Here is a 23,607-nt window from a genome sequence, read left to right as displayed (position 1 = left end):
TTTAATAAGTAGTCTAATGAACATAATTAAATCTTCTCTTACTGAGTCAGCATCCTGCAATTCCCCGGGATCATTACTCTGAACATAATATATAATTCTATACTGTAGCTACAGAAGGAATAAAAGTTTAAGATGACTCCTAGATATTGCTATACTTAAAAAAAAAAAAAATCTCTACAATCTGTGCAAATCATTTACCTTAAGCAAGTAAGTAAATGCATGTTACCTGTAATGGAATAATAGACTATTCAACCCAGAAGAGACTTTGGAGATTATGAAATTCGATGCCATTATTTAAGAAATGAGAAGGCTAAGACCCAGAAAATAATGAAGAGGATTAGGACAGCTAGACTACAATCATGTCTCCTGATTGCAAATCCAGTGGCCCTCTGACTCCACATGCTGCAACTTTCACATGATCTGGGATTCCTGTCATTTGTCTCCCTCGCCCCTAGAAGTGCAGAGTCCATTCTCAAAACTGATTATTTGGGAGTTTTGGTTCAATGATTGCCAACTGCACTAACATCCTCAGGGGCAGGGAATTTTCTCTGTTTCCTCACTTATGTCTCCTCACACCTCCCACAGAACCTGCTCTTTAGAAGGCCTTCAGTAAATGTTCGTTGAATGAAGGAATGAACTGAAATTGCCGCAATTTATTCTACGCAAGATAACTTGATGGCGAGTTCTGTGGTCATTGACTCCGCATTCACCAAGACTGGCAGTAGAAAGATTTCAGATTAATTACCGAGTTCATAAGGAGAAAAGGAAAGGAAAAGGATGAATATTGTTAAATTGTCGTGGCATGACATCCTACACTTCTGTCTCACTTTGACTGTATCTCAGTTTCATGCACCAAGCATTTGAAGTCAGGAGCCGGATGTTAAATTGTAAAAACACTTCTGAGGTTAAAAGTGGTTAAAAAAAAAAAAGAGGTTAAAAATCAAATTAGTTAACAAAGTAGAAGATGTCCTAGCTGTGGAAAGCTGTTTGTCAAATAGGAGTGCTATGTAATAATTAAACATGTCTCTCAAGGCAAACAAAGCCATCAAAACTAGGGAGAAGAGTCCTTTTCCTCAGGCATCTGAGCGATGCTGCGAGGGTAGCAGCCGCTCTCCAAGTTTCGCCAGGCGGCCCAAGGACAAGAAGAAGAGAGAGGCCGGAAAGTCAGCCAAGACAGACAAAGTCCTAGTGTCCAGAATTGTGGTCACTAAGAAGTGGTCCAAAAGTGACGAAGAAGAAGTGGTCCCAAGGCAAAGTTCGAGACGAGCTCAACAAATGTTTGATCAAGCAACGTACAGACAAACTTTGTAAGGAGGTTACCAACTCCAAGGTTACAACCCTGGCTGTTGTCTCAGAGCCTGGAGATACGCAAGCACCCCTCCCGCTGCCCTGGCCAGGGCTGCCCTTCAGAAGCTCTTCAATAAAGGACTTATTCAACGGGTTTCAAAGCACGGAGCCAAATCATTTAGGGCAGAGACACGGGCTGGAGTTATCCTAGCTGCTGGTGAAGAGGCACAAACAGATAGATCCCTTACCATCCACACATATCGAACAATAAAACTTTGCTAAAAAAAATTTTTTTAAAAGAAACTAAGGAAAAGAGAATATTCGTGAACAAACCCTGTGCTTATTAACACATATGCCCTTTGACTCTCAAAACTGGTGGGTATGCTTAAGTCTTCTGATAAGTGCGTCAGTATTAAGAAATACCTCAGAAACAAACCCCAGAATGAATGAATTGCAAAAGCTCTCTGCTTAAGGACCGGTTTAAAATTTAACAGTGTAAACATGTAAGGTTATATGAATACACAGGTGTATTTAGACTTGAAGTCATGGTTTCAGTAATACAAAATCAGAAAATGTACTTAGCTATAAAGTAGATCAGGTGTTATTGCCTTTAAGTGCCAGAATCTGCTTTAGGTCGCCAGAAATCTTCTGATTTCTTTTTTCCTGGTTCACCACTAAACCATAAACTCCTCGAAGCTGAGGATCAATTCTAATTCACAATTGTAGCCGCAGCCTTTGGCACAATGGTGAAAAACAAAAGAAACTTAAGTCTTTGTTGAATGAATGAATTTTAAGGACAGACTTAAGGGCCCTTTTCTAAATTATCATGAGAGATGGAAACAATACTAGGAAGGAGTTTATGATATCCGGGTACACTTCACTGGAGAAAAAGAGATGCGTAAAGATGACAGGAAATGAAGACTGTCTTTTTGGAGTTCCTATCTTGGGTATTTTGGAGTTTGCTTCTAAACCCCTTAATCCTCATTGTCACTAGCAGCCCCTGGGGAGAAATACACACAAAAACACGTTTGCCTTTACCAAAGTACATTGAAAGGACAGCTTTCCTATAACTTCTTTATTCCCAATTTTGCCTAATTTCTGAATTAGAAATTTTATTACTAAGGCTCTTCCATGGAGATGTTGCTTTTGTAGAAATTCGACTTCCTAAACTTTCTGCCCTCAGATTTCTTTTCTTTTTCTTTCTTTCTTTCTTTTTTTTTTTTTAAGATTTACTTATTTATTTGAGAGAGAGAGAGTGTGTGTGTATGTGTGTGTGTGTGTGTGTGTGTGAGTACATGTGTGAGATGGGGGAGCGGGGTTAGGGGATGCTGAGGGAGAGGGAGAGAGACAATCCCAGACAATCCAAGCTGAGTACAGAGCCCAACACTGGCAGATCCCACGACCCTGAGATCATGACCTGAGCTGAAATCAAGAGTTGGATCCTTAACCCACTGAGCCACCCAGGTGCCCCTCTTCACTCAATTTCTATTCAAATCAACTTTAACCTCTTCTGAACAAGAAGTTCTATGGTAAGAGAGATTACAAGGTGGTGAAAATGATTGGACATAGAGAAGGGAAGGAAAGACGAGACTCTTCCCGACCCCTTAAGCTGGGAAGATAAGGCCTTTACAAAGCAGAGAACTGAGACCTGGCTGGCCAGGCCAAGCAGGTGGGATGTACAGCCTCCTAACTGGGGTGCTGCAAGGAATCCAAGGCCACTAGGGGATATCCACCGAGTTGAGGGCTATGGTGAGGGTCTGGTTTTCTGTACTTAAGGATTGGAAAGGCATTTTTTCATGCCAACTTTCCCTGGCCTTATAATCCTAGAAGTTTCCAAAGCAGAGACAGAATCTGTAGTTTATCTTTTCGTTTTTCTAGTTAGCAATTGGATGGAATGTGTAACCCTCCGGTAACAAATGGCACTTGAGGTTAATGTTTAATTTATAAACCCTTAGGAAAGGAAGTATCACCTTGTATTTTTATCACTGACTTTGTTTAAGCATCTCACACAAATGGTTTTATGAGTTCAGTTAACATCCCTATAATGAGATAAAGGGCAAGAATGATGATACGCGACAAATCAAATCCTTGAACCATAAGTTAACTAAATATTAACCCCAGGTTCTCAGCTAAGAGAGGCTTTGTTGTTGCTGTTTCTTAAATGTTCTTTGCTCTCCACTGGATAGCTTCTTTGCAGGGAAAATGTTGAAAAGCTTGGAGACTTGTCCTAAAGTTTCTCAACAGGACTTTATCTTCTAGCTATTTGGGTGAGGGTCTTAGCAAAATCTGTCGGGTGAGAGGTGGCCTTCCATTGGCTAACTAAGTCCTGACAGTAAATCCTTTGACATTCTTTGAAGGTGAGGATTAGGGTTGACCCAAGGCAAAATGATGAAATAATCTGTTATCTATCCTCTTCTCGTCCCTCTTACAGGCACTCACCCTGCGGACCTCTTGTTCGCCTGAACCTCCCGCAATTGCCTCATCGAGGACTTGAGTTGACTCAGGTTCCACACTGCCTTTTTAAAAAAACTCAAGTCCTTCTTTTCATTCTCTTGGGAGTATAATGGTTTTGAAAGATGACAACTAACCTGATAAATGAATTACAGGATTGGTTGCATTGGCTAAATCTGTTTTCCCTCCCCTTTCCCACCTTAAATCACTCTGGCTTTTGCCCACCTCTAGAGAGAAGCGGGTTATCAGGTTATCGAGTACCTCCTGTGTTTGAGTTCTTAAAGACATTAGACACCCTGACTCCTTCTTTCTTAAATATTCTTCCCTTAAGCCTCAGACTCCATTTTCTCCTGGGTTTCCTCCTACCTCCAACCACCCCTCAGTCATCTTTGTAGGCTCCTCCTCAACACAGTCCTTAATATACTCAATCCTCAGAGGGCTCTCCTGTGGTCTCTTTTCTTATTCCAAACTTGCTAATTAGGCTATCTCCTATACCCCCTGGCTTCAACTGCTTTCCCTACACTGCTTTCCCCAAGCTCACGACTCCCACATCCGTCCAGCCCATCCCTCTCTCCTGAGGGTTAAACTCCCTATTTCCAACTGCTCACAGGCCATTTCCGCGTGGGTGTTTCCCAGGTAGCTGAAACTCTGCAGGGCCAAAACTCATTTCTCTAAACTTCTTCCTCCTCCATGTCTCTGACTCATCAATTGATACCACCAGAAACCCATCTGCTTATCAAAAAAGTATAATTTAACCAATAAATAGCTTTTAAACACAGTTACGTGCCACATACCATGCAGAGCATGGACACAAGGGAAGAAGGTGTTCAGTGTGGTTGGTCCCTGTCCTCCGGTTGCTTATAACCCAGTGAGGAAGACAGAGATTGAATAAACAATTGCACAAATAATGACTTTGTCATAAATTAAATCATTATAAACACTACCATGGAAAAGACAAAGAATCATCTTTGACTCTTCCTCCTTCACACGTTGTGTGAATTCCATCAGTTCTGTCTATCCTACCAATTCTAACTACTAAACTTTTCTTCGTTTTGTCCTCCTCTCTCTGTGCCGCCACCGCTTGTATCTTGGAGTATGGAAATAGCTTCTGAACAGGATTCCTGTGTCTTATCCTTACGCCTGAAGTCCATTCACTACACTATATCCATAGTGGTCTTTCAGATGTGCAAATCTGCACGTCATTTCCCTGTTTAAAAACTTTCACTGGGGGAGCACCTGGGCGGCTCAGTCAGTGAAGTGTCTGCCTTTGGCTCAGGTCATGATCCAGGGGTCCTGGGATGGAGCCCCACATTGGGCTCCCTGCTCAGCAGAGAGCCTGCTTCTCCCTTGCCTCTGCCTCTGCTCCTTCCCCTGCTTGTACTCCTTCTCTCCCCCTCTCTCTCTCTCTCTCAAATAAATAAATAAAATCTTAGAAAAAAATTAACATAGAATAAAATAAAGACCTTCAATGGGCTAAAGTCAATACATCTTACCATGGCCCTCTGTGCCTGGTCCTTCCTCCCTGCTTAGAAATTTACCTTATCTCTGGCCACCCTTCCTCCTTGCTGTCTTCTCTACTTTTTGAGCATTAACACGTTTCTTTCTGTCTACATGGAGCACTCCGCTGCCCCTTCTCCCACTAACATTTCATCTATCTAGTTCCTATTTTCTTCAAGTTGCTAGAAAGTTTATCCAGGTCAGCTCTTCATGCTGGGTGCTCTCCAAGCTCCCTGTGGCTTCTGTTTTTGTGACATTCATCATATTTGCACTGTGATGAGGACATGGACCGGGTCTGTCTCATTTTGTTGCCAAATCCATATCAGTCCCTGGCCCGAGAGGTAGCTTCAGTAGTATTTGTTGAGCGGCACTTGTGACATACACCACAAATAGAGGATGTAGAAAGGACTCTTGCTTTAAAACCTGTTGTCTTTCAGGCAAAAAATGTCCATTTAAATAAAGACTTCCTGAAGGCTGTATCCCAATCTTTTTTTTTTTTTTTTTACCTCCCAAACTGTGTGACAAAACGTGTGAATTTCAGAGTACATAGAAAAGGAGAATGGCGATATGACAGATCAGTGGGGAATACTCTTTTCCAGTGGCCATTTGGGACCTCGCAGTAGTCCTTGAGACACGGCATATAGGCATTAACTCTACCTAGACTTTCTAAACAAAAGGCAGGAGCTAGCCAGGTGAAATCATACAGATGAGATGGTGATACACTTGGCCCTACAGATTTTTTATCCTAGCTTAGCAAATCATTTGCCATATGACCTAGAGATATCTATCTCTTTCTCAGTTTTTCCATTTAGAGAAATATCACACTATGACCTAGAACCCCAGCATTTCTTGCCCAAATACCCCAAACCCCTTTTAGAAGAGCCTGTCCCCTTGCCTGTGTCTTTCCTCTAAGGGTGGACTGTCACTCCTGTGCATACATTGCCAGACCTCACGGGTGGCTGCCTGAAGGCTGTGTGCCTGGAACTAGATCGTGGGAATGACAGGGTTCACCTGAAGGAGCGTAAGGGCCCTTCCAGTGTGGGACAGGGATAGAGAGTGGTGGGAGAGAGAAGGGTGCTAGCGGCTGGGGGCTGGCTCTTCCCATCCCATCACTTCCTCATGTGGAACTTCAAAAAGCGTTGGAGAAGTATAAACCCAAACCTCGTCTTCTAGGGCATGAAGGCGTGTGTCAAGGTGAAAGGAAAGAATATCCCTTTATCCAATTTTACTGAAGTTTGCTAGCTTGGTTTATACATTTTAGCTGTTTAAGGATGGTATGTGGGCCCTCATTTGTTGTCTCACAGGTAGTTCTGCAAATGTTAGAGGCAAACCTGTTGAAAGTCCTCCTGGTAACCTTTGTTTCTACCTATCATTTAAAAAATGAAGAAGAAGAAGAGAAGAAGAAAGAAAAGAAATTAGGAAAGTGTGATTTAAAATCCCTCTGAACCTGTCTGTGCCTTTCATCACAATATTGTAAACTGCTTATAAACATTTCATAAGCCAAGTTGGCAGAGGAGTCGTTTAGCTATGGGAAAAGCCAGCGCATGCCAAGAAGTCACTCTAGAGAACAGGGAGGTCAGTGACTGCAGGTGGCACGACCTGGTTAGACGAGTCACGACTCCCTCTGACGTTTTCGGAGGAGCATGTCTCTGTCTCATTGAACCTGGCTGCTCTTGCTATATGTGACCTTCCAAATGATTTACCTTACTCGACAAAAACAAAGCTATTGTGTCTACCTTAGTGCAGGCTCCTATTTTCAAACTGGCCCAAGTTTGTATTTTTGTAAAAAATTGATGTCTGAAATTGCTCTGGTTCTCCCCTTTCCTTCCTTCTTTCCTTCTGTCTTTTCTTCTCCTACTGTCTCTCGTGATGCTCTTTTTCCCTCTCCTAACACTATGATAACATTTCACATTGTTAGTCATTTCCTGCCTGTTCATCCCATTGGACCACGAGCTCTGCGAAAGCAGGAACTGTACTGTACAGGATGGGTACGCAGGGCCTGCCATTATAACAAGCGTCAGTAAGGAATAACATTTTTTTTTTAAGATTTTATTTATTTATTTGACAGAGAGAGATCACAAGTAGGCAGAGAGGCAGGCAGAGTGAGAGGGAAGCAGGCTCCCTGCTGAGCAGAGAGCCCGATGTGGGACTCGATCCCAGGACCCTGAGATCATGACCTGAGCCGAAGGCAGCGGCTTAACCCACTGAGCCACCCAGGCGCCCAGGAATAACATTTTTTGATTTAAAAGAAAGAGGAAGGGATTTTTTTTTTCCTGTCCTGGAAACTAGATAAGCTTTTTTGTAGGGAAGAAAGCAACTTAACCAGAGTCCAAGACTTTTGACTTTTCTTCTCATTTCTAAGTGGATCCCTTCATCATATGCTCTTAAGCAAATTCTATAATTTTTCATGCATCTTTTGCTTCATCTCCGGCAACACAGAGCCAATACCTCTCTCCTACTGCCCAGGAGGAAGTGGCTATCTGCATTGACTGAATAAGGGAAGAAAAGTACAAAATGTCATGTGAATATGTTTTATTCATGAGCAACAGTATGAAAGCAGAATACAGTGAAGAAAGAACTCTTGGTCCCAGTGGGTATTTTTTTTCCAGCCGCACCCACATACTGACAACAATCTCGGCCAGTTGTGTTTTCTCTGATTACAAAGAGGTAACAGACAAAAAAACTCTGGTTCACCAGAGTCCTACTTCACATAAAGGGACATTTTTGGAGGCAAGACTCATGGGTTCCAAGACGGAGGGGTAATCACAAGGACAAAGGTCCCATCCAGTTCTAAGATTCTAGAATTTTAATTTTCTTGAGAGTTTGGGAGCAGGGATGCCTAGCTGAACCAGGGAAGCATTCCACTTTTCTATGTTAGTATCAAAATTCTGGCATCGCTTGGTCTGTCCAATGTTGAATTTGACACTTTATCTTAATCAGGCTTAAATCAGTTGTAGCCTCACAGGATTACAAATACAGGATTTTTAAAAATTTATTGGCTTTGCTGGGTGAATACAAAAGATAAGAAGGTATACCTTTTCCTGGCATCCAAAAAAGCCTGACCAATTCCTTTTCCTTTTATTGAATCACTCATTTAATTACCAGCTTGGGGAGAAAGAAGTATTGATTTCTAAAGCCAGAGATAATTGAAAATAAACCCTTCACTGTTATATTAAGAACAGAGCTGTGAGGGGCGGGTGTCTGTTTCTTCCAGGCAGAGGGCAGAGTGCGCTGAATATCCTGAACACAGCCAGGAAAGTGTATGCTCACAAAATGGAAAGGAAGAAGTGTTGACAGAAGGAGCAGAGGCAGCTCGCATGCATTCCTTCCCTAAGCAGCCCGTCTACCCTTGGCCAGCACCACTCTGTCCCCACTGAATCTTAAAGCCCATACCTGGCTGGAAAGACTCCCCATCCTCTTTATCTCACGCTACATCTTTATAAGGTCCCTTATTGAGCAGTTAGGAAGGGATTCACTTTCTTCATAGAAGTCTAGTAACTGATAGAAGTATTATAATCATCTTGAAGTTCGGAAACATTTAGAGATGGTTTATTATACTGGTCCCCCAACACCAGAGTGAAACCAGTGAGTTCCTGTGTGTTTCCTCCCAAATCCTGTGGTAACTAAATCTTTTCAATAATAGCCTTTTCTGTAAAATGTTTTACGAGCATAAAAAGTGTTGTGCTTGTTATTGAAAAATCTGCACCCCCCCCACCCCCAGGATCTCCTATCTTGGTTTTAAGACAAGATGCAAAAGGCATGGGGCGCCTGGGTGGCTCAGTGGGTTGAAGCCTCTGCCTTCAACTGAGATCATGATCCCAGGGTGCTGGGATCGAGTCCCGCATCGGGCTCTCTGCTCAGCAGGGAGCCTGCTTCCCTCTCTCTCTCTCTCTCTGCCTGCCTCTCTGCCTACTTGTGATCTTTCTCTCTGTCAAATAAATAAAATCTTAAAAAAAAAAAAGATGCAAAAGGCATTTCCTTCATGAAGGAAATCTAAAGATTCTCACTATGATATGCAAATATTTTCCTCTTATCTTCCTTAACGAAAGAGCTCCCATTGCCATTCTTTGTAAGGGTAGAGCTGTTAGGAGATTTTGATTCCAAGCCTGGTTTCCACAGATATGTCCAAGCGACAAGCGTAACTCAGGTGGCAAAGAGAATCTGAGGGACATCTTTGATGTTTGCTCTTTGGTGTCTCTCTGTCAACCTAAATCTTCAAAAGTTGGAGGTTAGTTTTTGTTGTTATTGTTATTTTCAATTTTCATTATGGTATAATTAACATACAGTGTTATTTAGTTTCAGGTGTACAATATAGTGATTCAACAATTCTGTATATCACTCTGCAGGTTGCTTTTTAACAAAGAGGATTTATAAGCCAGTATAATTTTTCTCCTATCCACAAATATTTTCATCTGTTTTCATTGCTTTCTGGTTTTATCTATATAAATAGTATCATTAAGTAGACGTGTATAAAAAGCTGTGGGGGAGGGGCACCTGGGTGGCTCAGTGGGTTAAAGCCTCTGCCTTCCGCTCAGGTCTTGATCCCAAGGGTCCTGGGATCAAGCCCCGCACCGCATCTCATCTGGCTCTCTGCTCAGCAGGGAGCCTGCTTCCTCCTCTCTCTCTGCCTGCTTCTCTGCCTGCTTGTGATCTCCATCTGTCAAATTAAAAAAAAAAAAAAGCTGTGGGGGAAAAACTATTTTATACAGGTTGTTAGGTTATAGCTTATATATTTCTCACAAAATCCTGGAGCACAATCAAATTCCCTATTTCAATATGGAGTGGGAAAACAGTTTGGAAAAGAAAGAAGACGCCTCATAATACAGAGAATAGAAAAGCCAGCAGCTTCCAAGTCCTGAATTGCTTCTGACCTCTTTTCCCTTGCTATACCAAAGAGATATGCAAATATTTTTCATTCTACTGATGGGTACAGTGGTAATGAATTAGTGTTGGCAAGATCTTTTGAAAGGAGAATGTAGAGTTTATTAAGGAAGCAAGAAACAGAAAACTAGAGAAAGCCTTCTTCATTGGCCAGATTTTATAATGTTACATAACATGTTTTCTGCACCAAGGAATAGGGCAGATGACCTTAAAAAGAATTTGTTTGTTTGTTTGGTGGTTTTGAAGTCTTCCTGTTACTTCGACAATAGCAAAAGGCGGTCTGATTTAGCAATTACTTCAAATGTTTAAAGGGTCAAGTATCTGGGAGAATGGGAGCCAAATGATGTAGCCTCTACTCCTTTGTTTCAGTCCTTCACTCAGCAGGCATTAACTGAACACAGAATGTGTGCCAGCAATATTCTAGGCTGTATGGGAGATACCTAGATGCCTAAGGGGTCCATACCTTCTGCTAATGAATTTATCATTTAGCAGAGGAGATAAGCTATACATGTATGATTATCTATACCTCAAGACAATGTAATGTTTGGGACATTTGGTAGAGAGCTGGCCTTTGAGCTGGCCATGTACAAGATGAGATTTTCTAGGCAGAGGTAGGCCTTGTTAAAAATTACCTCCTCTGTACCCCTACCCCAAACAAAGGTAGATTTGTGTGCTCGTTCTGCCTGACTGCATGCTGTAATTTGTACCGACTTTCATTGTGACAATTATATTCTAATTGTTGTTTACAAGTCTGTCTGTCCAGGAAACAATAAAGTCCTTTAGAGCAGGAACCAATGTCTTTTCAAAATGAAAGGAAGTGGGGTGCCTGGGTGGCTCAGTGGGTTAAAGCCTCTGCCTTCAGCTCAGGTCATGATCTCGGGGTCTTGGGATTGAGCCCCGCAGTGGGCTCTCTGCTGAGTGGGGAGCCTGCTTCCTCCTCTCTCTCTCGCTGCCTGGCTCTCTGCCTACTTGTGATCTTTGTCTGTCAAATAGATAAATAAAATCTTAAAAAAAAAAAAAAACACACACACACAAAATGTCAGGAAGAGATCAGGATTATTCTCAGCCCCACTAACCTGGTCCCATGTGCCCTTAGTAGATATTTATGTTTTTGCCCGTTAATTTTTCCAAACCATTAAAAACATGTATCAAGAACACAATATTCAACAAATACATCAATGCAACAAAAAAGTACTTACACCATGTATTAAAAGACCATTTACATTTCTTTTCCCATAGCTTCTCTTAGAGAGATGAATTTTCTAAATTTATTACCTTTTGTCATAGCTAATTTTGCATCAACTTGGTTGAGCCACAGGGCACCCAGATATATGGTTCAACATTATTCTGGATGTCTCTGTGAGGATTTTTTTTTAATGAGATTAACATTTGACTCAGTAGACTAAAAAAGAATGCTCTCTCCAGGGCGCATGGGCCTCCATCCAATCTGCAGAAAGCCTGAAGAGACTAAAACGGTGAGTAAAAAAGAATTGTTTTTCTCTTCCTGACAGTCTTCAAGCCGGGGCATAGGTCTTCTCCCTTCTCTAGACTCTGACTTAGACTGGCACTCTACCACCAGCTCTCCTAGGTCTCTAGCTTCCTGACTGCAGGTCTTGACTTTTGTATATCTTGGCTATTCAGCCTCCATAACCTTGTGAGCCAATTCCTTCTAGTAAATCTATCTATATATTGACAGAGAGAGAAAGAAAGAAGCTAAGGATGGATATTCCATTTATTCTTTCTCTGGAGAACCCATACTGAAATACCTGCTAAATAAAATGGGATTTTATTTATTTTTATAAGCTTAGTTTGCTCTCATTTCAAAAACTCTTCAATTTAGCATTTGATTAATCATGAAACGTTCTGAAATGCAATTCTGGGAGTCGGTTCTAAGAGGCAGTGTGGTGTATAGAAAGGGCTTATGCTTGGGGACTGACACCGGTTGAATTCTGGTTGTACCACGTATGAGCAGTTTGAGTTTAGACAAGTTATTTAGTCTCCTGAGGTTCATGTTCCTTATTTGAAAATAGGACTTGGGGCACAGAGGTGGCTCAGTTGGTTAAGTGTCTGACTCATGATCTCACCTCAGCTCAGCTCTTAATCTCAGGGTGAAGAGTTCAAGCCCCACACTGGGCTCCATGCTGGGTATGGAGCCTACTTAAAAAAAGAAGAAGGGGTGCCTGAGTGGCTTCGGTTCAGGTCATGATCTCAGGGCCCTAGGATTGAGCCCCCGCATCGAGCCCTGCATCGGGTTCTCTGCTCAGTGGGGGGCCTGCTTCCCCTCCTTCTCTCTCTGCCTGCCTCTCTGCCTACTTGTGACCTCTGTCTGTCAAATAAATAAATAAAAATCTTAAAAAAAGAAAGAAGAAGAAAAGAAAGACAATAGAGCTAGTAACTTATGTCTCATCAGGCTATTATGAATGTCAACAGCACCAGCAGAGTGCCAGGCATGTAAATAACTTATTTAAAGTTAGTTCCTTATATTGTGACCCTGAACAGAAGAACATTACTTGGCCATCTGATCATGAAGCTAGCCCGTAAGAATGTGGGTTGGGGCTTGTGGGTGGTTGGATGGGAATAGTAAAGTCAGACCAGCTTACCTCACTATTACTCAACGTAAATCTAATCTAATGCCCAGGATAATCTGAATATTTTCTCCCTGTCAGGAAAATGTGGGCTGTGTCAATCATCTGTCATTAAAATGTCATTATAATACCTCGATTTTCATTGTATGTTTCCTTTACCAATCTTTGAAGCTCATGGATACTAGCTTCCAGGAAGAGAATGAGGTCCAGCGGCTTATGATTATTCCACATACAAATAAAGATGCTGAGATTCAGATGGTGTCTTACCTAAAAGAATATGGCAGGTCAGCCCCTAAGTTCAAATATCTCTCCAGGCGCTTAGGCAGCCAGCATTGTCAGGTCCTTTGTAAAATTATGTGCCAGGTGCAGTGAGGGTACACAATAAAAAGAAGATATCGGTCTATCTTCAGACTAAGAATAAAGAGAGGATAAATCTTGTGGAAAATATGTAGAAACACATCCTATTAGGAAGATACATGTTTATGAATGTAATTCCCTCAAGTCTTTGCTCAAATTATACTTTCTCAGTGCCACCTACCTTGATCACTCTAAATTCTGCAGCTTTCCCCCTGCCCATTACTTTAAATTCTCCATTTCTCGCTCCACTTTTTACCTTACCTATACAATACCTGTTATGTAATGTATATACTTAGGTTTAATTTTTATTATCTCTCCCTCCACACACACAGTAGAATGTAAACTCCACAAGTGCAAGGATATTCTGTTTCGTTCATTGATGTTTCCCAAGTGTTTCAACCGTACCTAATATATATGAGGCACTCAATACATATGTGTGAAGATAGACAGGTTCTGAGAAACTACACGAAAGTTTTAAGACAAGGAAAAAGTTGTGAACACATGCCATTGCTCCCTCTCCAAACCCTAGTAAAACAATAGTAAGGGGATTTTTTTTTAAAAGGCATAATTGCAGAAGATCAAAAATAACAGGGAAAAGGTCCATGGTAAGACTTGGGATGCTGGAAAACAGGTGGATGAGGGATTAATTATCTTAGTAGAACCTACAAAGCTGAAGCTTAAGCAGGCAGATGGGGAAACCCAAGAAGCAAATGATTTACACTAAAAGGTTCAAGATTTGGTGTACCTGCTCCCTTGGGAAGTGGGGGTGGGGCGGGGAATGGTGTGAAAGTATGCCCAAGGACAGGGTAATTGTTCTGTTGGGAAGAGATTCCTCCCCTGACTCCACGTAAAACACCCGAAACCTCCAAACCTCCTTATTCATTGGTAGGGTTGTAATCAAGGATCTCTTGACTGGGGAACACCAAATTCTTCTAAGGGCAGAGTTACTAGCCCAGATCCAAGCAGGGGACAAAAACAACATAGTATTATACAAAAAAGTGGGGATTAAGTAGAATATATACTGAATCTTACACTGCTCAGTCGCTTCTCTTTTTTCAGCTTCTAAAATGCTGGCAGCCAGGTGAATCTCTTTGCAGACTCTGACAGCCTACAGAAAAAACTTATGACATAGTACTGGGAATGATGCAAAGAAACAGTCCAGTCAGGAACACAAAGATCTGCTTGCATCAAATGTGCACTATCACATGCTCAGAACCTCTGATTGACCTTTTGGTGCCTCACTAAATACATGAATAGACAGCCAAGGATCATCAGTTATCTGCAGAAACAGATTTGCTAAAACAAAAAAACAGGAACAAAAAATTTGGAGGACAAGAGACTATGTAGTGAGAAGAAAAATATTCCCTCAAATTATTATTAATAATCTCAAAGGAAAAAAAGAAAATATTGCATCCATGGAACAAGGCAATATGCAATAAAAAGGAAAATTCCAAAAGAACTATTGCCAATTGAAGTATGATGGCAGAGCTTTAAAACTCAATACAAGGTTTATAAGATGAAATTGAGGAAACTTCCTAGAAAACCAAGCAAAAGAAAAAGGGGAAATAAAAGAGAAAGATTAAAAAAAAAAAATAGAAAATCAATTCTGGAGATGAGAGAGGGGGAGGAAAAAAAAGGGAGGAAATAATAAAAAAAATTTTGGGGAATGGAAGGACAAGTATTTCCAGATTAAAAGAGTCCACCACGGCCTTGATACCAAATGAAAATAGATCCATAGCAAGGCACATCATCATTTTGGAAAATGAAAGACAGAGAATATCTTAAGAACACTCTTTTTCATGAAACTAATTGAGAAGGAGCCTCTCCAAAATAAGAAGAAACCAAGAAAGAGAGACACAAAGGATCCAGGAGCAGGTAATCCAAAGTAGGAGAGAAGAAAATGACTCTCTAGAGTGATGCTGAAGAGAACGGGCAGAATAAGACATCGTCAGCAGGTTTGGAGAGCAGCCAGTCTGGGCTAGAGCAGCTGAGAAGACTCCAAGAGAGATTTCTTTAAGAAGATGAGATTGATTAGGACACCCAACATAACCAAATGTATTAAGAACAAGATACAGACCGCTGGTAGGGAGTTTGGGTTGAATTAATGATAAGTGCCTAGAAAACCAAAAGAAAAAAAGATAACCATTAGGCTCAGAGAAAACAAAGAGTTAGTTGTACAGGAGAGAAATCATGGGTATGTTATATGGCTAATGCGTGAATAATATGTACATAGTCATGGTAATAGCAACACTGAATATTGATATAACCAAACTTAAAACACAACAGTACAGGAAGGACAGGGAAAGTGAGACATGGACATGCCCATGTGCGTGAGTGGAACGTGGCAGTGGGGGAGGTGGTGATGGTGAAGAAAGTGAAGGTCTCATCTTCCATGGTGGGAGACAATAAATGATGCATAAAAACATTTTAAATGCATAAGTAGCCACAGAAGCCATGGCAAGGAGTGGTGAATGAGGTATTGCTATTTTCAAAATAAGCCTTATAAAATGGTTTGGCCCTTTCACCTATGTGTATGTGTAACTTATATATAATATCAAAACAAAATGCAAAGAGACTATAAGAGACTTTTCGAGTGAACAGAGCCCATTGGGACATCCCCCCTACCACCCCCAGACTGTACGATCCGGACATTGTCTTATCTTCTAACTCACCAACCGCCCCCCCAGTATGGCCGCCACTTCAACACCCAAACCAGGGCACCAAGAGAGGAAAGGGAGACACTAATTGAGTCTGCGATCTGTTCTGTCGGGATCTTGTTGGAAGCCCTGGGTCACCTTTAACCTATTATTAGTATACAGCTATAGGCAATCTAAAGGTTTTCTACTAAAATTACAAACATCAAAACTAGATCGTCTCTCCTCATGTGTTTCATCCTCCTTACATTTCACTGAGTGTCTTTATTTCAAAACCCTTGATTCGAAATGCACCTTCTCCTTCTTTCTCTAGGTTCTCCTCCTCTAGAGGCAGGAATGGCCTCAAGGTCTACCCGCTTTGGGCAAACACCCACACCTGCCAAGTCTTCAACACTTGGGTAACACATTGTTACCCTTTCACCTCACTGTGTTGCCTTCATGGATGAGAGGCAGGCACTGTTAGCCTTGGTTATTGTTTAGTACAGAATATTACTCTTAACCTACTATATTCTCAAATATTTTCCCTTTCTCTTTCACTGACTATTCTATTGGCGCCGATTCTAAGGCTAGTCTATGACATAAATAGGGAACTGGTCAGAGGACACAGAGTGAACCTGGTAGATCAGGTGAGCTCGTCCATTCATTGCACAGTACTCAGGAGAGAAGAATGTCTCATTTTTGATGAGTGGAAAACAAAACAAAACTTCTCATGCTATCCTTGGCTCTGACCTAGACAGCCCTCTTATTTGAGATAGGGAAAGTGTGCTTATCCAACTTTCAAATAAACAAAGCTAGAACAGATATTTAATACCTCAGAAGAAAGAATTAGGATTCCAAAAGCCTCAATAGGTTCCAAGTTTAGGATTAGCAAGTAAGTGAAACTTACTAGAAATAATTTTAAAGTCCTGTACTTCTATTAAGAAAACATCTGTTCAGGGGCGCCTGAGTGGCTCAGTGGGTTAAACATCTGCCTTTGGCTCAGGTCATGATCCCAGGGTCCTGGGATTGAGTCCCAGATCAGGCTCCCAGCTCAGTGGGAGCCTGCTTCTCCCTCTGCTTCCCCTCCCTTCTTGTGCTCATGCTCTCTCTCTCTCTCTCTCTCAAACAAAGAAATAAAATCTTTAAAAATAAAAACAAAAGTCATGCTATATCAGTCAGTTTACCAGTAAATATTTACCAAGGATCTGCTATGTGTCTAGTATGAGGAAGTGCGGTGACAGGTGGAGAACAAGAGGAAGGGCTCAAGGATCTTTGAATAGGTTGACAGACAACAATATGTAAGAAATGATGGAAGTTGGGCGCCTGGGTGGCTCAGTGGGTTAAGCCGCTGCCTTCGGCTCAGGTCATGATCTCAGAGTCCTGGGATCGAGTCCCGCATCGGGCTCTCTGCTCAGCAGGGAGCCTGCTTCCCTCTCTCTCTCTGCCTGCCTCTCCATCTACTTGTGATTTCTCTTTAAAAAAATAAATAAATAAATAAATAAATAAATAAATAAATAAATGATGGCAGTAATGCTGGCTTATACTTAAAGAGTGCTTAAGTTTATCATGTACAACCATTTCTTTTTTTTTTTTTTTTTAAGATTTTATTTATTTATTTGACAGAGATCACAAGTAGGCAGAGAGACAGGCAGAGAGAGAGGAGGAAGCAGGCTCCCCGCTGAGCAGAGAGCCTGATGTGGGGCTCAATCCCAGGACCCTGGGATCACGACCTGAGCCAAAGGCAGACACTTAATGACTGAGCCACCCAGGCACCCCATGTACAACCATTTCTATCATTTCCTTTGACTTAAAGTCAGACTCCGCGCTGAGCAAGCCCCTCACAGGAACTGATCCCACGACCCTAAAATCACGACCTGAGCTGAAACTGAGAGTCAGACGCTTAACCAACTGTGACACCCAGGCGTCCCGACACAAAATTTTTAAAAGACATGTTCTCAGTGGCCAGGATTTAATACCATTTATAATTTTTACTCCTTTATCAAAAACACTTTTTAATGAAACCGACCTCTCTCCAAGTGCATGGCCGTGGAGAATCCAATGACTGTTAGTATGGTACGGAGCCACTGCCTTGATTCCCGTCAAGGTGCAAAGAGTTCACCCACCATTATTTGGATACAGATGTTAACATGATGGTGAAAAAAGGCAAATAAGGGCTTAATATTATTACGAGAATCTTTTTTTTTTAAAGATTTTATTTATTTATTTGACAGACAGAGATCACAAATAGGCAGAGAGGCAGGCAGAGAGAGAGGAGGAAGCAGGCTCCCCGCTGAGCAGAGAGCCCGATGCGGGGCTCGATCCCAGGATCCTGAGATCATGACCTGAGCTGAAGGCAGAGGCTTTAACCCACTGAGCCACGCAGGTGCCCCACGAGAATCATTCTGATCTCACAAATCCACTGAAAGTGTCCGGGGAGACCTTCAGGGGTCTGGGGATCACATGTTGAGAACCTCTGTGTCAAAATGTCTCTTCCGGTTACACATCTAGTTAAGTAGTGAAACCAGGGTCAACAGACTCCTCATCTGAGTTTCCTCACCGTACCACAGAACACTAGAATGAGGGGCACCCAGACGAAGTCAAATGTGAACTCATAGAACAAAGAGAGTCGATCAAATACAGTTATAACCAAACACAGTTGGCTCTTGGGAAAACACAGCTTAGAACTGCCCGGGTGCACTTATGTGCAGGATTTTGGTTTTTCCTTTTGTTTTGAAAGATTATTTATTTATTTGTCCAAGAAAGAGAGGGAGAGCACAAGCAGGAGGAGCAGCAGGCAGAGGAGGCAGGGAAGGCAGAGGAGGTAGAGGGAGAAGCAGGCTCCCTACTGAGGAAGGACCCCCCCCCACCCCCGCCAATGTAGGATTTGATCCCAGGATTCTGGGATCATGACCTGAGCCAAAGGCAGCTGCTTCACTGACTGAGCCACCCAGGCACCCCAGATTTGTTTGTTTGTTTTTGATAAAAACAGTACTGTTATAAATATATGTTCTCTTGTGATTTTCAGAGAACATTTTATTTTTCCTAGCTTACTTTATTATAAGAATACAGTATAGAATTCATATAACATGCAAAATATGTGTGAATCAACAGTTTATGTTATCTTTAAGGCTTCTGATGAACAGTAGTCTGTAATTAGTTAAGTTTTGGGAGAGTCAAAAGTTATAGCAGATTTTCTACTGCATGGGGGTCGGTACCCCTAACCCCTACTTGGTTCAAGAGCCAACTTTAATTAAATTGCTAGCAGAGGTCTAGTTCAAAATGCAATTAGTGGTTATCAGCTACATATGATCATTTTAAGCTCATTAAGCCTGGGTCATTAAAGGTCACTTAAATAGATGTGCTTAAAAGCATGAAGAGATGGGATATTACTAGACAGTCTAAAGAGACAAGGTTGGCATCCATTCCACAGGCTGAAAATAACGGAACTTAAATCCTATCACCTTTGGAAAGGGTTTCATGTACTTAAAATCAAGGAGTCAAAAACTAGGTGAAATGAAGAGGTCATCCACGAGGAAAGCTCTGGGCTTCTCTGACAAACCAATCTGGTAAGGAGTGGCTTCCTTCTCCCTAGACCTCGTAAGAGTCCAAGTTACCTTAACTTAAAGGTGGCTCGACTCCTGGACGCCACAAGCCACACTCTCATTCCCCCGCTAGTTTCCCTCCTTTATCTCACCCTCCAGAGCGATAAGCATTATGTCTCTCTCCTCTTCTGTGGCATATATTAAGCCAGCACAAAGGCCCCTCATCTATACCAAGTCCCAGCTTCCTTTTCTTCAGTCTAAAAGTACTTCTAAGAGCACTCCGTTTCTTCCACTTTCTTTTTTGTCTGGACCTACTCTAGGGTGTATGTGTGTGTGTTTATTGGGGGTTTTGTGTCGCAGGGCCACGTGTAGTCTCATCCTTGCGGGCCTTGTGTCCAGTGTCTACTCCTCCATGCCATGATCCTGGGTTACCCTCCTCTTTTCTCCTGATTGAGCTCTTCTTGTATTCCAGGCACTGTGCCATTTAATTCTCAGAACAACCCTGTCCGTAGTCTCCACCCCAAACCCTTTTAAAGGCATTACAATTTGAGGATTTGGGTAATTGTATACAGCTGTGTAACCACACACACACACACACACACACACACACACACACCCCCAGGGGATTAGGATCTAGAACAGTTCCTTCACCCTAAAAGTGTCCTTACACCCCTTTGCAGTCACATATGTATTTTTTTAATGGGATAATTTTGTATATACTATTTTGTAACTTGAATGTTTCTCTTAACAAGATGCTAAACATCTTCTGGTGGCAATTCGTATAGTTTCACAACATAACTTTAATGTTTGTATCAGAGCCCATTAAATGAATGTTTCATAATTTACTTAACCTAAGTCCTTTAGTCAGGTATCTACCTTTTTTTTTTTTTTTAAAAACAATGTCCTACTCCCTCTTCGGAGAATTATGTTGTTTTTAAAAAAATTTTATTCTACTAGTCTAGTTTGGTTTTCTTCATATCTGATATTTCTTTGTTTTGGTAACTCTGTGTCCCCTTTCTACCTGTTAAATGTTGGTACTTCCCAAGATTCTGTCGTTGAATCTTATCTGTATCCCTAGGTTACCAATTTCCTTTCTAGTTTCATTAGACACTCTTTGGCTCTCCTCTTTCATTTCTGAAGACCAAGATCCTTATTCCCTACTGTCTGCTGGGTATTATTTCCAGGTCGATATTCTTCTGATAACTCAGACTTCCCAGGTCAAAACTTGAACTCCTATTCCTTTTCCAAAATCTGCTTCTTTTTCTCTCTCTCCTTCTCTCCTGGACTCCCGCTGTTGCTCCCCCTCCTTCTGCCCCGACAACCACGTTTCATGGAGTACGTGTTAACTCTTGCAGTCACCGAGAGGAATCTGAAAGTCATCTTGAACTCCTCTCTCATCTCACATTGCCCATTAAGTGCTATTGATTTTGACTCCAAAATGCCTCTCAGCCTGTGCCCTTCCTATCCATTTCTACTGTGACTCTCCTGGTTTTTAGGTTCCATGATCTGCTAACTAATCTTCCAGCCCCCTAATCTAGTCCTCCTTTGATCTGTTCTTAAGGCTAGCACCAGTGAACTGGTTCGGAAACACGGAGATTATTTTCTTCTACCGCTTATAGAAGCAAGCCTAGACTCTCCGGGCCAGACTTCTGGTCCTCCTTTCTACCCTTCCTTCCCACTCTCCCACTCCTCCTTTCTGTTCGGGCCACATCAGCCATGAACTGTTCTCCCGCGCATCCGTGTTTCCGCTTTACCCTGTGACTAGCCAGTCTTCGGTCTGTTTTGCGGAGTCTTTGCTCCCTGCTTGGTACAGGGCAGGTGTCGGCGCTATTGCAGCCGAGATCACAACTAGCGCTGCCTATCGGCCTGTCCTGGTTAGCGAAGGCTCACACCACCTCAAAGGCAAGCCCTGGATTTCAGAGCCCATAAGGGTGAAGTAGGGGCTGGCAGCGAGGAGGTTAAGTTAAAAATCTCCCTTTACGTCTCTTTGCAGCAGAGAAGCGCTGGTTCTGCGCGGGTAAGGAACAGCGTTCGCCATTCCTACGTTTCTGTAGTGCAAGACGTCTTGCCAACTGAAGGGCATTTTGGTATCTTCCCCATTCCTGAGAAGGGTAGACTGAGGTCTAGAAGAGCAGAGCTCTGAGTCAGGGTCCCCTCCCTAAAAGAGGCGACAGCCGGCCTGCGATTCAAAGAGAGAGAGGCTGTAAGGATAGCACCTCCTGATTGGTGCCGGCGGAGTCAGACAAGCTTGGGGGCTGCTGATTGGTCGCGGCTTGATCAGGCGCTGTTGGGCTGTTGTAAATGTAAATAGCTCTGTGACCGGCAGTAACCCCGGTGGGCGGGGGTGGAGCGGGAAGCTCTCCCTCTCCATTCAAGTCTGCTACCAGCCAGGCCCAGACAGGCAGGCTCTTTCGAGAGGGGGCTGGGCAGGAGGAGGCCAGGGGCTGTCATTGGAGATCTTCAGCTGGAGCTGAGAGTTGAGACCAGCCGCGGGGTCTGAGCCAGGGCTGGCAGCTTCCACACAGAGATGCTTCCTTTCTGCACTCAGCTTTGACTGTTTAAGAGGATTTAATGGAATGTTCTGTGTGAAGATGGAGGCGTTGCAGGGCACAGAAGGGTGGTTTATGGGGTAACCGAAAAGGCCGGAGTGGGTGTGTCTCAGGGAGATGGGAGCTTGTCCTTGCCTGTCCCTGGTCACAGCGTCCTGTTTTTGGAAAAGACAAGAGTAGGGACATAGCTTCAGGCAAGGGAGGTCCCTTGTTGCTCAGTGTTCCCTGATGATGGCCTTTCCACTAGAGGTGTGGCCTTTCTCCCACCCAGTCTAGGGGAAATGGAAGTCTGTGAGGGACTGGCTTTGTGGAAAGTAGAGAAGAGAGGAACAGATGGGTACATGTTAAGGATAAGGGCTGACGCTCACACATTGCTCTTGGAAATGTCAACCGCTGCAGCCCCTGTGGAAAACAGTTTGGTGCTTCCACAAAAAGTTAAACACAGAATTGCCCTATGGCCCAACTCCATTCCTAAGTATATGCACAAATGAATGGAAAGCAGGTGCTCCAGTATAGAACAGCCAAAATGTGGAAACAACTCAAATGTTCATCAGCCGATGAATAGAGAAACCAATTGTGCTGTTTATGTACAATGGAATATTATTTGGCAGTAAAGAGGGATGAGGCTACAGTGTGCATGAACCCCGAAAGCATTATGCTAAGAAAAGGAAGCCAGAGGGACACCTGGGTGGCTCAGTTGGTTAAGCAGCTGCCTTCAGCTCGGGTCATGATCCCAGCATCCTGGGATCGAGTCCCGCATCGGGCTCCTTGCTCGGCAGGGAGCCTGCTTCTCCCTCTGCCTCTGTCTGCCTGTGCTCGCTCTCTCTCTCTGATAAATAAATAAAATCTTTAAAAAAAAAAAAAAAAGAAAAGGAAGCCAGACACACAAGGTCCCTTTGGCAGGATTCCTTTTATATGAAATATCCTGCATAGGTAAAGTAATAAGAAAGCAGATTGGTGGCTGCCAGGGGTTGGGGGTGGAGGAAAGGGAGGGGATGGAGAGTGACCAGTTAACAAGTACAGAATCTTCTTTTGTGATGATGAACATGTTTGGAACTCGTTAGAGTGGTAGTTGCACAACACAGTGAATGCGCTAAATACCACCGAATTGTTTCCTTTAAAACGTTAATTTCATGGCATGTGAATTTGACTTCAATTTAAAAAGATCTACCTATAAAGCCAACAAACCAAAAGACAACAGGGTGAATCCTTACTGCTGTCCAGAATTCCCCAAGAAAGGAATGGGACTTTCAGGAGCCATTCGGCACCCTCCCCCACCTTTCACTTTCACTTTCCTCTCCGTGGTGCTCATTTCCTCTGGTTGGTCACACAGTTTTTTTTTTAAAGCTTCACATGGTCCTGGCTGCTCACCGATCAGGTGGGAAATGGCCTGGAGGGAGCGGAGGGAGAGGGCCCCCGCCCCCCCCCCCCAAACTGTCGTAGCCTGGACAGGGAGCCGCTGTGAGTCAGCACAGCAGACACTTGGCCTTTGTGAGCTCTCTGTAGCCTGGGCGTAGCAGGCTGGCGGTGAGGACCAGGCCCTGTCCTGAAAAGGGGGGGGGGGGGGGCGGGGCTCTGCCTCCAGCAACCCCAGTATAGAATCTCCGCTCCCTGGAGCCTGCAATTAAAGCCTGTGGTATTTGCCCCAAAGTTGGTATACAAGAATCAGCACTTTGCCTGTCCGCCCACAGCACACAAAGTTAACTACAGGTCACAGAATACGGCTCCTGCTCCCTGTGACATGTCCACAGTTGGTGGCAGCAGGCAGAATTTAACACAAGACATGTGATGTTTTAGTAATTTTATCAACCACCAACTGTTTACG

General features: G+C 42.9%; 1 protein-coding gene across 5 annotated transcripts in view; it reads left to right on the top strand.

Annotated features, from left to right (window-relative positions):
* Window positions 1-23,607, top strand: part of SEC31B (SEC31 homolog B, COPII coat complex component) — a 125,104-nt gene that overhangs the window by 80,840 nt on the left and 20,657 nt on the right. Inside the window, exon 31 of one of the 5 annotated variants that reach the window (XR_014309319.1) lies at window positions 11,542-12,232. The exons of the other annotated variants lie outside the window; for them this stretch is intronic. The gene's annotated coding sequence lies outside the window, so the exon portion shown is untranslated. Of the gene's footprint in view, window positions 1-11,541; window positions 12,233-23,607 lie in introns of those variants that run through there. 5 annotated transcript variants of the gene reach the window in all.

This window comes from Mustela nivalis, assembly GCF_964662115.1.
Source record: "Mustela nivalis genome assembly, chromosome: 2".
Taxonomy (NCBI): Eukaryota; Metazoa; Chordata; class Mammalia; order Carnivora; family Mustelidae; genus Mustela; species Mustela nivalis.
The sequence above is the reverse complement of the archived record's forward strand: the minus strand, read 5'-3'. Positions and strand labels throughout refer to the sequence as shown.